Source organism: Rhinopithecus bieti, unplaced genomic scaffold (genome assembly GCF_001698545.2).
Source record: "Rhinopithecus bieti isolate Rb0 unplaced genomic scaffold, ASM169854v2 scaffold_38998, whole genome shotgun sequence".
NCBI classification, from domain to species: Eukaryota; Metazoa; Chordata; class Mammalia; order Primates; family Cercopithecidae; genus Rhinopithecus; species Rhinopithecus bieti.
In genome coordinates, this window is record NW_016816060.1 from 117,992 (window position 1) to 133,448 (window position 15,457).

At 37.9% G+C, this 15,457-nt stretch overlaps 1 pseudogene; it reads right to left on the reverse strand.

Moving 5' to 3' along the window:
• LOC108516689 (translation initiation factor IF-2-like) overlaps positions 1-14,764 on the reverse strand; it is a 37,944-nt pseudogene extending 23,180 nt beyond the window's left edge.
• Between the last annotated feature and the right edge of the window lie 693 nt (positions 14,765-15,457).

Sequence of the window (15,457 nt, forward strand, 5' to 3'; positions counted from 1 at the left end):
CCATCATTCTCAGCAAACTATCACAAGAACAGAAAACCAAACACCGCATGTTCTCACTCATAGGTGGGAACTGAACAATGAGATCACTTGGACTTGGGAAGGGGAACATCACACAACAGGGCCTATTATGGGAAGGGGGGAGGGATTACATTGGAAGTTATATCTGATGTAAAGGATGAGTTGATGGGTGCTGATGAGTTGATGGGTGCAGCACACCAACATGGCACAAGTATACATATGTAACAAACCTGCATGTTATGCACATGTACCCTAGAACTTAAAGTACAATAATTTAAAAAAATATTTACATTTAATTTGATCATTTTCTTTTTCTCATCTATTTATTTACTTATTTTTGGCACGGGAGAGTGGTGTGATTAAGTCTTGCTGTGTTACTGAAGCTGGAGTGACCAGATCTCAGTTCACTGCAACTTCTGCCTCTTGAGTTCAAGCAATTCTCCTGTGTCACTGTCCAAAGTAGGTAGAACCACAGACGTCTGCCAGTCAAACTGGCAAGTTTTCTGTTTTTTTTTTTTTTGGTTTGTTTATTTGTTTGTTTGTTTGTTTGTTTGTTTGTTTTGTTTTGTTTTAGACATTTTCAGTACAGATGGGATTTCACCATGTTGGCCAGGCTGCTCTCAAATTCCTGACCTCAGATTGTCCACCTGCCTTGACCCCCTCTCCGAGTTGTTTTGATTACAAATGTGAGTAACCATGCCTGACATAATCTTCATTCTAAAAGGTTCACAGGCATAATTTCTGTAACAGACTTATTATTCAGTCTTCTTATTAAACTGTGGAGACTGAAGCAATAAAACATTAAGTAAATTGTCTACATTATTTTTCCTGGTGGTTTATAATCAAACTATGTAATTCTGTCTGCTTCTATTTATGTATAATAATAATTAAAAGGTAAATTAAATTTTTCAGGTGTATGTTGAACAGTTTATAATTTAATGCTGGTATTACCACCTTCTTTCTCGATTCTGAGTTTTGCGTTCTTATAAAAAAATCCTTTAATTTTAGGGGCAATTTTATCGGCATTATTTATAAGTAAAGCATCATCCAACTATATAGTCATTTCCTCCAGTTTTGCTGTGTAGAATGGAGAAAGCATTCTTTCATGTTGAATTCCAATTTTGAGTTTAGCTCATATTGCTTTTCAGGTTTTCACTTCCCTGCCACTTTATGTGACTGGGGCCCAAACACACAGTACTCTTGTCTGTGTGTTTAACTTGCATATACATTCCTGCTAAGGCTTGCATGGCTCAAAACTTTGACCAAGGTTTCAACAGCTTTTTAATTGAGGGATAACTCACAAACTATCACAATTAGCCATTTTGATGTACACACTCCATGATTTTCAGGGTATTCACAAAGGTGTACAGTCATCACCACTTTTTAAATACCGAAGATATCCATCACTTAAAAAAACAAAAAAGAAAGAAAGAAACCTCTGCACCCATTACCATTCAATCCCAGCTTCCCTGTTTCCTAGGGTCGTTGGCAACCAATACGCCATTTTCTGTCACTATAGATTTGCCTGTTACAGACACTTCATATAAATGGGCTCATACAATATGAGGCTCTTTGTGATGTCCAGCCTTCTGTTGTAGATTATCTTTAAGGGACTATGTATAATAAACACCCAGGAAAGATAAAGCTAATGCTTCCTTCTAAGGCAGAGTTTCCTTTCTTTAATAAGCCGGGGTTTCCTAAGCTTGAGATTTCTGCAAAAACCTTGCTATTCTGTCCTATTATTAAGCCAAGCATCCTGAGGCAAAAAAGTTTCAGCATTTTCTCCAAATTCTTTATCTTGGTAGTTTCATTATAGAATATATGGATTTGCATCAATTATGTCAGATATATGGTAAGGGAATGTATGATGCAAACGTACTTCAAGGTTACCATTGGCCTAGGTCCACCTCCACATCAGGAGTTGATGGAAACATTTATATTGTGAATAATGCTACTACAAACATTCCTATACAAATTGGTGTAAATACACCTTAATTTGGGGGAAATATGCTGAATGTACGTCCAATTATTTGAGACACTACTAGACTGTTTGCTAAAGAAACAACTTCACTTTATGTTCCCACTAACAAATGGATGAGGTCCTCAATTTTTCCATGTATTCACAAACATTTATCATTTCATTCTGATTACAGGCCATGCTATTCAATATAAGTTTGTATCTCATTGTGGTTTGATTTTCATTTTTCTGATACCTAATTGTCTCTCCATAGGCTTAGCTCTAGATTTGATGTGACAATAATAATAATTTTAAAAATTAGCTGGATGTGGTGGCAGGTAATAGTAATCTCACTGCTCAGGAGGCTGAGGCAGGATAATTGCTTGAATCCAGGAGGCAGAGGTTGCAGTGAGCTGAGATTGTACCTTTGCAGTCCAGCTTGCATGACAAAACTGTAACTCCATCTCAAAAAAAATTGCAGAAATTTTATAAGAGATCTCATTTTTCTCTAACTTTCTGCTGCTCTAACATCCTGTCATTTTCTCTATCTAATAAGTTGAGACTATAATACATTTTCTTTTGCAGGATAATGTTAAAACACACGTGAAATGGGTGCTGATTAGCAGATACAAAGAGGCCACACTGGGGTAAGAAAAGCATTATGGGTCTTTCATTTCAGAAGCCGTTCTTCTCAAAAAGGTCAACATCACTAATTTTTAGGGAAACGTAAACCCAAACCACAATGAGATATCATCTGAGGCCAGTCAAAACGGAGATTACTAAAAACCCAGGATACAACAGATGGTGGTGAGTTACTGCAGCCATAGTAATGCTTTACACTGTTGTTTGAAATGTAAATCAGTACAGATATTGTGGAAAAATGTGTAGTAATTCATCACATATTGAGAACAAGAAATACTATTGGACTCAGCAATTTCATTCCTACGTATATAGCTCCCCTTCAAAATAAGTCATTCTATTTTAATAATACATGCATGTGTATGTTTATTATAGCACTAATCACAGTAGCAAAGACATGGAATTAAGTCAAATGCCCTTCAGTAACAGACTGGATAAAGAAAGCAAGGTACATATAAGTCATGAAATAACATGCAGCCATTAAAAGGAAGGAGATCATGTTCTCTGAAGGGAGATGGATGAAGCTGGAAGCCATCATCCTCAGCGACCTAACACAGAAACAAGAAAACAAGTATTGCATATTCACAATCACTAAATGCTCATGGTGAACATTAAAGACACATAGACACAGGGAGAGGAACAGCATTCAACTTGGTCTTTCAGGGGGCAGGGAAAGAAAAGAGCTTCAGGGTGAATAGCTAATCTATGTGGGACTGAATGCATAGGTGATGTTGATAGACAGAGTGAACAATCATGGAACAATTTTACCTATGAAATAAACTAGTATGTCCTGAGTATGTACCATAGAACTTAATATAAAACAAAATTGAATACATTAAATGAAGAAGAAAAAGCTTTCTTTTTGTAAAATCGAAGTTATACTAACTTTGAAATGTATGCTGCACTTTATTTAAGACATTTTGTAATTACAATTCAGAGTTGCCACAACATTCCTTGAAAATAAACAAGTAGTATATCTCACTTCTTAATTGATTGAATTTATTTTATTTTATTTTTATAAAGGAATCTCATACTGTCTGTTTGGATGGAGTATAGCATTACAATCTTGGCACACTGAAAACCCCTGTTTCCCAGTTTCAAGTGAGTATTCTGCCTCAGCTTCTTGATTAGCTGAAATTACAGGTGAGTACCACCACACCTGATGGGGTTTCAACATATTGGCCAGGCCTGTCTCAAGCTCCTGGCTTCAAGTCTACTGCCTGCCTTGGCCTCCAAAAGTGATGGAATTACAAGTGTGAGCCACCATCCCTGGCCCTTGATTGAATTTCTAATTATGAAAACATCCATCTTGCAAAAACTTATTTTATATCATATTTTTGATGAGCTTCTTTACATGTTTCATAACTCAAGAAAAAAACATAATTTTAATGCATTTTCTTTTATTGTAAATAATAAATGTATTCCATTAATGTGTAATAAAAAGACTATGTTAATTTAGAATGTTATTTTTTCTTTTGGTAAAGTTCTCAGGTTTTAGAAATTTCTTCAAACTCCTAATTTTGGAAATTGAATTACATTTATTTGATTGTTTTGGATTTTAATTAAATGGTTTTTTTCTTTGGAACAAATTCAAAATTGTTTCAAGATACAATGAGATGTTTAATTATGTCAAACAACATAAAAATAATTTCTTGAAAGACATAGTTTTTCTTAACCCTATGTTTAATTTTTAGTTTGCTATTCAGTTTATTCTTCAAGAGAGAACTTTGGATTAAAGAATACAAATAATCAGCAGGCATTCTGTACCGAAGTCTTTAACTGATAAATGTGAAATTATATTTGTTTATGTTTTCCTCTGTGTGAGTAATATTTTCTAGTAGCTTTGTAGGAGTTTCCTAGGCTAAACTCACTGCTTACAAGGTCAGAAGCTTTGTCTTGTGCAATCTATCTAAGAGAATACTACCTTTTTAAAAATACCTTTTACATTAATTTATTTAACAATTGAATTGACAGTTAAAATATGTATTAAAGGATATTTTTAAACAAACACTTTCTTTAAACAAACAGACATCATGTCATTAAAATATGGACCTAAGGGTTCTGAAGTTAAACATCTGTAATGGTCACTCAATTTGTTGTTAATATGAAAATTTAAAGTACTCTTTCAAAATAGCTGTGTTGATAAATGAGTTGTTGTCTTTGTTTTGTTGTTGTTGTTTGTTTGTTTGTTTTTGAGACGGAGTATCGCTCTGTCGCCCAGACTGGAGTGCAGTGGCCGGATCTCAGCTCACTGAAAGCTCCGCCTCCCGGGTTTAGGCCATTCTCCTGCCTCAGCCTCCCAAGTAGCTGGGACTACAGGCGCCTGCCACCTTGCCCGGCTACTTTTTTGTATTTTTTAGTAGAGACGGGGTTTCACCATGTTAGTCAGGATGGTCTGGATCTCTGATCTCGTGATCCGCCTCCCAAAGTGCTAGGATTACAGGCTTGGAAGTATCTGCTGTTGGTTAGATTTCATCCATCGGAAAGAATTGTGGGAATCTAAAATGCTGGTGCTACTTATCACATGACTTCTGGATCCAGCAGCCGTGTGTGTGTGTGTGTGTGTGTGTGTGTGTGTGTGTGTATCCCCCCCCAACCAATAACAGTGTTCTTGCAATGGAGTGCATAGGCAAAAATATAGACAATGATATTTTGAAGACAAGGAGGAGAACAGTGAGGTAAATTCTAATTATTAATTACTATTACTTTGTCAGCTTCACAGTCAAGTGTAAACTGAGAAAGGGAAGAGTGAACACTTTTTAGTTGTTTTGGAGAATCATGGTAGTATACTAGCTGGCACATGGCTATGTGCTCAGTAAAAACCCAGTCTTATTTTTATTATGCCCTGGGGCTATGTGTTTTATTTCAGCTAAATGCTGATATTCATTCACTCGTATAGAAGAATAGGTAGGTAAAAAGGAATGTCATGGTGGTGTTTTATTTTCCAGGGTTCTTGAAGCTCTTGAGATAAATAGTGGCAAGACATTTATCACTTTTTAAAGTAATTCTCTTTGGAGATGGTGGGGTTGGGAGGAGTTCACTTATGAACAGATATGTGACTAACTAATAAGTTTGATACTCAGCTGTTCCATACAATACATGTGGAATTTTTAAATCATATTTGAAAGGGATTTACATTTTGTTATCATGCAGATTTGTGACATAACAGATTAGGAGAGATTCTGAAGCCTGAGGATGCATTTTACAGAGCTTATGACAGTTGTCTGCTTACTTTTAGTATCAACAATTCACAAAACTTCCAGAACTTAAGTAACTGGAAGAAAGAGTTCATCTACTACACAAATGTGGAAGAACCTGATGACTTTCCTTTTGTCATTGTGGATTCCAAGACTGGCATAAGTGAATGGCAGGTGTTTATAGAACAAGTGAAGCTTATGCAGCTAGAATGGTGACTATCCTTACTTTGCAACAAGAGCAAAATATACCACAAATGTGGCAGCAGGCTTTACGGAAGGGGTTCAAAAATTCTTACGTCTGAGGATATGTCAGATCACTTGATGCACAAAGGCATAGTCAACCTTCACTGAAAGTCCAAGACTAGTTCATCTTGCTGTTGAATGTTAGAGATAAAGCAGATGCATTCTAACCAACTCACACATGTACACAAAATCAACACAGACATGGAGAAGAGAATTATTGTTTGTAGCAGTGTATTACTTACTAATAATTTTCAACGAGTGTATATTACTGTGTCATTAGTGGGAGGGAGAAGGGACATATCCCCTCGTGGAGGAATATATTTTCTCAGTAATGTCACCTTACATTTATAAATTGTAATGGTTGTCTGAAAACGTTTCTTTGATTTACGCATATAAACTAGAGAGCTAATAAATAAGATGGCCAAGACTTTAATTGTAATTAAAATAAAAAGACTTGGGGGCGGTTCCAAGATGGCCAAATAGGAACAGCTCCAGCCTCCAGCTCCAGTGTGAGCAAAACAGAAGATGAGTGATTTCTGCATTTCCAACTGAGGTACTGGGTTCATCTCACTGGGGCATATTAGACAGTGGGTGCAGGACAGTGGATGCAGCCCACCATGTGAGAACCAAAGCAGAGTGAGGAATCACCTCACCCCAGAAGCACACGAGGGAAAGGAATTCCCCTTCCTAGCCAAGGGAAAATGTGACACACAACACCTGGAAAATCGGATGACTCCCAGCCTAATACTGGGCTTTCCAAGGGTCTTAGCGAATGGCACACCAGGAGATTGTCTCCTGTGCCTGGCTTGGAGTGACCCACGCCCATGGAGCCTCTCTTATTGCTAGCACAGCAGTCTGTCAGGCAGCAGATTGCTGTCAGGCAGCAGCAAGGTTGGGGGAGGGTCACCTGCCATTGCTGAGGTTTGAGTAGATAAACAAAGTGGCCAGGAAACTCTAACTGGGTGGAGCCCACTGCAGCTCAAGGAGGCCTGCCTACCTCTGTAGACTCCACCTCTGCGGACAGGGCATAGCCAAAGAAAAGGCAGCAGCAACCTCTGCATATTTAAATATCCCTGTCTAACAGCTTTGAAGAGAGTAGTGCTTCTCCCAGCATGGAGTTTGACATCTGAGAAAGGACAGACTGCCTGCTTAAATGGGTCCCTGACCCCCAAGTAGCTTAACTTGGAGACACCCCCAACTAGGGGCAGACTGACACCTCACACCTCACACGGCCACATACCCCTCTGAGATGAAGCTTCCAGAAAAACGATCAAACAGCAACATTTGCTGTAAACCATTATTCACTTTTCTGCAGCCTCTGCTGCTAATACCCAGGTAAAGAGGGTCTGGAGTGGATCTCGAGCAACTTCAACAGATCTACAGCTGAAGGTCCCTGACTGTTAGAAAGAAAACTAACAAACCGAAAGGATATCCACACCAAAACCCCATTAGTATGTCACCATCATCAAATAACAAAGGTAGAAAAAACCACACACACACACACACACACACACACACACACACACACACACACAAAGAGGGGGGAAATCAGTGCAGAAAAGCTGAAAATTCTAAAAATCAGAGTGCCTCTCCCCCTCCAAAAGTATGGATCTCCTCACCAGGAATGGAACACAGCTGGCTGGAGAATGACTCTGATGAGTTGGGAGAAGGCTTCAGACAATCAAACTTCTCCGAGCTAAAGGAGGAAATTTGAACCCAAGGCAAAGAAGTTTAAAACCTTTAAAAAAGATTTGATGAATGGCTAACTGGAATAACCTATGTAGAGAAGTACTTAAATGACCTGACACAGTTCAAAACTATGACACGAGAACTATGTGATAAATGCACAAGCTTCAGTAACCTACTCGATCAATTGGAAGAAAGGGTATCAGTGATTGAAGATTAAATGAATCAAATGAAGTGAGAAGACAAGAAATGAGAAAAAAGAGGGAAAAGAAATAAACAAAGCCACCAAGACATGTGGGAGTATGTGAAAAGATCAAATCTACATCTGATTGGTGTACCTGAAAGTGACGGGGAGAATGGAACCAAGTTGGAAAACACTTTGCAAGATATTATCCAGGAGAACTTTCCCAACCTAGAAAGGCAGGCCAGCATTCACATTCAGGAAATGCAGAGAATGCCACAGAGATAATCCTCAAAAAGAGACACTCCAGGACCCAGAATTGTCAGATTCACGAAAGTTGAAATGAAGGAAAACATGTTAAGGACAACCAGAGAGAAAGGTCTGGTTACACACAAAGGGAAGCCCACAGGCTAACAGAGAGTCTCTCAGCAGAAACTCTCCAAGCCAGAAGACAGTGGTGGCCAATATTCAACATTCTTAAAGAAAAGAATTCTCAACCCAGAATTTCATATCCAGCCAAACTAAGTTTCATAAGTGAAGGAGAAATAAAATCCTTTACAGTGAAGCAAATGCTGAGAGATTTTGTCACCACCAGGCCTGCCCTACAAGAGGTCCAGAAGTAAGCACTAAACATGGAAAGGAACAACCAGTACCAGCCACTGCAATAACATGCCAAAATGTAAAGACCACTAAGGCAAGGAATAAATTGCATCAACTAATGAGCAAAATAACTAGTTAATATCATAATGACAGGATCAAGTTCACACATAACAACATTAACCTTAAATGTAAATGGGTTGAATGGCCCATTTAAAAGACACAGACTGGCAAATTGGATAAAGAGTCAGGACCCATCCATTTGCTGTATTCAGGAGACCCATCTCACATGCAGAGACACACATAGGCTCAAAATAAAGGGATGGAGGAAGATCTACCAAGCAAATGGAGAACAAAAAATAGCAGGAGTTGCAATCCTAGTCTCTGATAAAATCTCAGACCACAGTGCAATCAAACTAGAACTCAGGACTAAGAAACTCAATCAAAACTGCTCAACTACGTGGAAACTGAATAATCTGCTCCTGAATGACTCCTGGGTACATAATGAAATGAAGGCAGAAATAAAGATGCTCTTTGAAACCAATGAGAGCAGAGATACAACATACCAAAATCTCTGGGACACATTTAAGCAGTGTGTAGAGGGAAATTTATAGCACTGATTACCCACAAGAGAAAGCAGGAAAGATCTAAGATTGAAACACTAACATGATAATTAAAAGAACTAGAGAAGCAAGAGAAAACATATTCAAAAGTCAGCAGAAGGCAAGAAATAACTAAGATCAGAGCAGAACTGAAGGAGATAGAGACACAAAAGATCCTTCAAAAACTCAATGAATACAGGAGCTGGTCTTTTGAAAAGATCAAAAAAATTGATAGCTAGCTAGCAAGACTAACAAAGAAGAAAAGAGAGAAGAATCAAATAGATGCAATAAATAATGATAAAGGGGATATCACCACCAATCCGACAAAAATACAAACTCTCATCACAGAATATTATAAACACTTCTACACAAATAAATGAGAAAACCTAGAAGAAATGGATAAATTTCTGGAAACCTACACCCTCCCAAGACTAAACCAGGAAGAAGTTGAATCCCTGAATAGACCAATAGCAGGCTCTGAAATTGAGGCAATAATTAATAGCTTACCAACCAAGAGAAATCCAGGAACAGACTGATCCACAGCCAAATTCTACCAGAGGTACAAGGAGGAGCTGGTACCATTCTTTCTGAAACTATTCCAATCAATAGAAAAAGAGGGAATCCTCCCTGACTCATTTTATGAGGCTAACATCATCCTGATTACAAAGCCTGGCAGAGACACAACAGAAAAAGAGAACTTTAGACCAATATCCATGATGAACATGGATGCAAACATCCTCAATAAAATTCTGGCAAACCGAATCCAGCAGCACATGAAAAACCTTATGATCAAGTGGGCTTCATCTCTGGGATACAAGGCTGGTTCAATATACAAAAATCAACAAATGTAATCCAGCATATAAACAGAACCAAAGACAAAAACCACGTGATTATCTCAATAGATGCAGCAAAGGCCTTTGACAAAATTCAACAGCCTTCGTGCTAAAATCTCTCAATATATTCGATATTGATGGAATGTCTCAAAATAATAAGAGCTATGTATGCCAAAACCACAGCCAATATCATACTGAATGGTCAAAAACTGGAAGCATTCCCATTGAAAACTGGCACAAGACAGGGATGCCCTCTCTCACCACTCCTATTCAACACAGTGATGGAAGTTCTGGCTAGGGCAATCGGGCAAGAGAAAGAAATAAAAGGTGTTCAATTAGGGAAAGAAGAAGTCAAATTGTCCCTGTTTGCAGATGACATGAATTTAGAAAACTCCATTATCTCAGCCCCAAATCTCCTTAAGCTGATAAGCAACTTCAGCAATGTCTCAGGATACAAAATCAACGTGCAAAAATCACAAGCATTCTTATACACCAATAACAGACAAACAGAGAGTCAAATCATGAGTGAACTCCCATTCACAATTGCTTCAAAGAGAATAAAATACCTAGGAATAAAACTTACAAGAGATGTGAAGGACCTCTTCAAGGAGAACTGCAAACCACTGCTCAGTGAAATAAAAGAGGACACAAACAAATGGAAGAACATTCCATGCTCATGGATAGGAAGAATCAATATTGTGAAAATGACCATAATGCCCAAGGTGATTTATAAGATTCAATGCTATCCCCATTAAGCTACCAATGACTTTCTTTACAGAGTTGAAAAAAACTACTTTAAAGTTCATGTGGAAGCAAAAAAAGAGCTCATATTGCCAAGACAATCCTAAGCCAAAAGAACAAAGCTGGAGACATCATGTTACCTGACTTCAAAATACACAAAAGGCTACGGTAACAAAAACAGCATGGTACTGGTACCAAAATAGGGATATAGACCAAGGCAACAGAACAGAGCCCTCAGAAATTATACCAAATATCTACAACCATCTGATCTTTGGCAAACCTGACAAAAATAAGAAATGGGGAAAAGATTGCCTATTTAATAAATAGTGGTGGGAAAACTGGCTAGTCATACGTGGAAAGCTGAAACTGGATCCCTTCCTTACACGTTAAACAAAAATCAATTCAAGATGGATTAGAGACTTAAATGTTAGACCTGAAACCATAAAAACCCTACAAGAAAACCTAGGCAGTACCATTTATGACATAGCCATGGACAAGAACTTCATGTCTAAAACATCAAAAGCAATGTTGACAAAAGCCAAAATTGACAAATGGGCTCTAATTAAAGAGTTTCTGCACAGAAAAATTAACTACCATCAGAGTGAACAGGCAACCTACAGAAAGGGAGAAAAGTTTTGCAATCTACTCATCTGACAAAAGGCTAATATCCAGAACCTACAAAGAGCTCAAAGAAGTTTACAAGAAAAAAACAAACAACCCCATCAAAATGTGGGCAAAGGATGTGAACAGACACTTCTCAAAAGAAGTTATTTATGTAGTCAACAGACACATGAAAAATGCTCATCATCACTAGCCATCAGAGAAATGCAAATCAAAACTATGAGATACCATCTCACATCAGTTAGAATGGTGATCATTAAAAAGTCAGGAAACAGGTGCTGGAGTTGATGTAGAGAAATAGGAACACTATTACACTGTTATGGGACTGTAAATTAGTTCAACCACTGTGGAAGACAGTGTGGCAATTCCTCAAGGATCTAGAACTAGAAATACCATCTGACCCAGCCATCCCGTTTCTGGGTATATACCCAAAGGATTGTAAATCATGCTGCTATAAAGACACAAGCACCCGTATGTTGCTTGTGGCACTATTCGCAATAGCAAAGACTTGGAATCAGCCCAAATGTCCATCAGTGATAGATTGACAGATTGGATTAAGAAAATGCAGCACATATACACTATGGAATACGATGCAGCCGTAAAAACAGTTGAGTTCTTGTCCTTTGTAGGGACTTGGATGAAGCTCAAAGCCATCATTCTCAGCAAACTATCGCAAGAACAGACAACCAAACACCGCATGTTCTCACTCGTAGGTGGGAATTGAACAATAAGAAAACTTGGACACAGGAAGGGAACATCGCACACCAGGGCCTTTTGTAGGGTGGGGGGAAGGGGGAGGGATAGCACTAGGAGATATACCTTATGTAAATGACGAGTAAATGGGTGCAGCACACCAATGTGGCACATGTATACATATGTAAAAAACCTGCACATTGTGCACATGTACCCTACAGCAAAAAGTAGAATAAAAAATAAGTAAATAAAATGAACTAAACTAAGAAACTTGACTACTCTAGAATTTATACTTGGATTTCTTTTCGGGGGAAAATGGGAAACTACTTTTTATATAGAGATGATTTTTATGCAATTCGCATTGTATTCTCAGTGAAAGAAAATGATTTCCTAAAGCAATAATGTTAGATATGAAAGATTAGAATCTAATGTATTTGCAGTGCATTCTTATTTAATTTACTTCTTTATCCTTTTCAAAATGATTTAACCTTTTCATTTAAATTCTAAACTTTATTAGATTTACTCTCACTAATAACTAGTCTTCATTTTTCTGCCATTAATGGACTTCTACAACAAAAGGTCATGTTTCACAAGCCCCAGCAGGAAGGAGTGCCAACAGTAGTACTAGAATTGCTTCATACAGTCTGTCACACATTCAGCTAAATTTGAGCTGTCCATAATAAATAGTCTTTCCATAGACAGAGTTCCGTTTTCAGAAAATGGACAACTACTGAACTTGGAGAAAAGACAAATCTGCATTTGATAACTGATTTAACAAGTATAATTTGTTTGTGGAGGATACAAAATTATAATTCCACTAATAGGATAGTTAGTATTTGTGTTACTTTCTTCATCCTTGTGAAAAGTCTCCTAGTTGAAGTTAAGCCATTCCTTTCTGACACAAGACACAAGCTAACTTTGTTACTCTCAGAAGAAAAATTAAGAACAATTGTACTTATTCAGAGGGTAAATAAAGACATCTTTTTTAGGCTATGTATTTACTTGGTGTCTCCTCTATTACTGAACATTGTTTAGAGATTTGCTCTCAATGATTTTTATGTGTGTTTCCATAAAATCCTTGCTGCAGTGCTTAGACTTGATAAAGCAAATTGTGGATGGTCTCTTGTGGATGTTCATATTCTGTGCAGTTGGTGACTATCTGATTCTACAGAAGGTTACCGAAGCTAGGACTGAAGGTGGATTAGACCCACAACTAGGGAGTGATGTGGATATCAAAGGACATGCTGGGTGAGGGGTGGTGGACATCATATAGGGAGGTGAGTTTTGAAAAATTACAGCAAAACATTTCTCTTCCTGCCTGCACCCAATATTGAAATCTGGAAATATTTGATAAAAATGATAGGAGAACAAAGCAGGTGGCGAGTGTGGCATCAGGAGCAGTTAGAAGCAGCTGCAGAGACACCGTGGACAGAAGAACAATTGTTGATGCTCAGTGTTTGAAGGAAAGGTGGTTCCCATCCAGAAGTTGCTCCATAGAGTCTGTCATATATTCACCTAGATTCAAGCTATGAATGGGAAGTTTTCCATAGAGTGATTTCAGTTTATAGAAAAAGGCTAACTACAGAACTTGTCAAATAGATAAGTGTGCATTTAATAACTTATGTAACAATTACAATGTGCTGAGTAGAGGATAAAATTACAATTCCTTTCCAATAAAATAAATATTTTGATAATTTTCTTCTTTGGGGAAGGTTTCCTAGTTGAAGATAAACATTCCTATCATTTCTTGTCTTAGAAGAAAACTATTTACATTTCTCTACAAACCTGTTTTCACTTCTATATTATGACACCACCATGTAAATTTTCTCACAATAAACATGTCATGTAGAGCAGTAAAGTGATAAGTAGAGAAACACCCCAGTGTGCAACCCAGTGGAAGGTGGTGTCTGGACCACCCATTTTCTGAAACTCTAGACTGAAAACTAGGAAGTGTTGAAGTGACTGAAAAGTTAAAGATCACAAGTACAGCATGGGCAAAACAGAGATTGAGAGTATCTATGTCCATGATGAAGGAAAGATTCTAGGAAGGAAGGATTCTAGGAAGTTTCCGGCTATAACCAGAGGATAAAACTCCATATACACATTTTTCCTGGATCACATCTGGAGCACTAAAGCAGAAAACAAACTTAGCGCTATCATACATGTCTTAAGGGGAGCCTGATTATAAGACTGATTTCATTTCATTGCTCTTATATTAAAGAGCCTTCAAGGCACATCACCTACCAGATCTAACTTTGCCAGCTTATCTTTCCTTGTGATCAGCTTGTATCTGTGAGCTGACAGTTCTACCCATGTGCCACAGTATTCTTCTTCAAGCTTACAGTTCCGCCCGTGTGCCCCAGTGCTCTTATTCACAACATCACATCTGCAATATTTTTCTCTGCAGCCCACATTGGAGGTCACACTTAATGCTACCCTTTCCTTCCAGCTTTTTCAAAGAATTTGTCATACATGAAATTTGACACTTCACTTTACTAACATACACCCAGGATGTGGATTACTAGTTCTTACCTCACTTTCTTTAGCCTGGAGAAAAGGCTATTTTCAATATGCCACTGTTGTGTAGCTGAGCCATGTATTTCTGCTGTCACTTACCATGCTGCTCTTGGCTGGATTTAATCATAACCCTTGGGTTATATGCTTATAGAGAGCAGGAACAACCATATTAAAAAAATACATGCTTGCTGAAATTACTTCCAGATTTCTAAACAAAGCTTACCTTTTTCTGCACCCATGGCTCTGGGATTTAGTTTGTTTCAATATGAGTGCTGTATAACAGGTTAAGACATCATATTGGTTTGCACACTACCAATCAGAGAAATAGAACAAAACAGCTGTGGTGGGCAGCACTTTGAAAATGAATATTAAAGTACCACAATCTGAAACAGACATCTTTATATTAAAAATCATATGAATGAGGTAAAAATGATGGGAGCTATTTCACACAAGGGCACAAGACAAAACTTAGAAGGACCTGCTTAAAGTTAATTCAGAATGGAACAAAATTGTTCAAGTGCTGACCATTAGCACAGGTTGTATAGCATGATTTTCAATGGATATTACTTATTTTACAGTAAGATCTTATTACAGAAACAAAGAGAGCATTCCCAGCCTCTTCTGATGTATCATCTCGGCCTCCCAAAATGCTGAGATTACAGACATGAGCCACCATCCCCGGGCCAATTCCAAACATTTTATAAAAGTTCTGTGACTTCCTCCACCTTCCCTTCACCCACAAAATGAGTATTACTGAGAATTCCAATATATAATAAAAGTAAAGCAGCTGCTGTGACCAAAGTACCTACACTGATATGAGTGTGTATTTGTGGTCTGCTGAAATCTTTTATTGCTTTAAATAGAGGCCTTTGGGAGGGGTGCACTGGCTCATGAATCTAAGCACAGAACTTTAGAAAGCCGAGGGGGGTGGA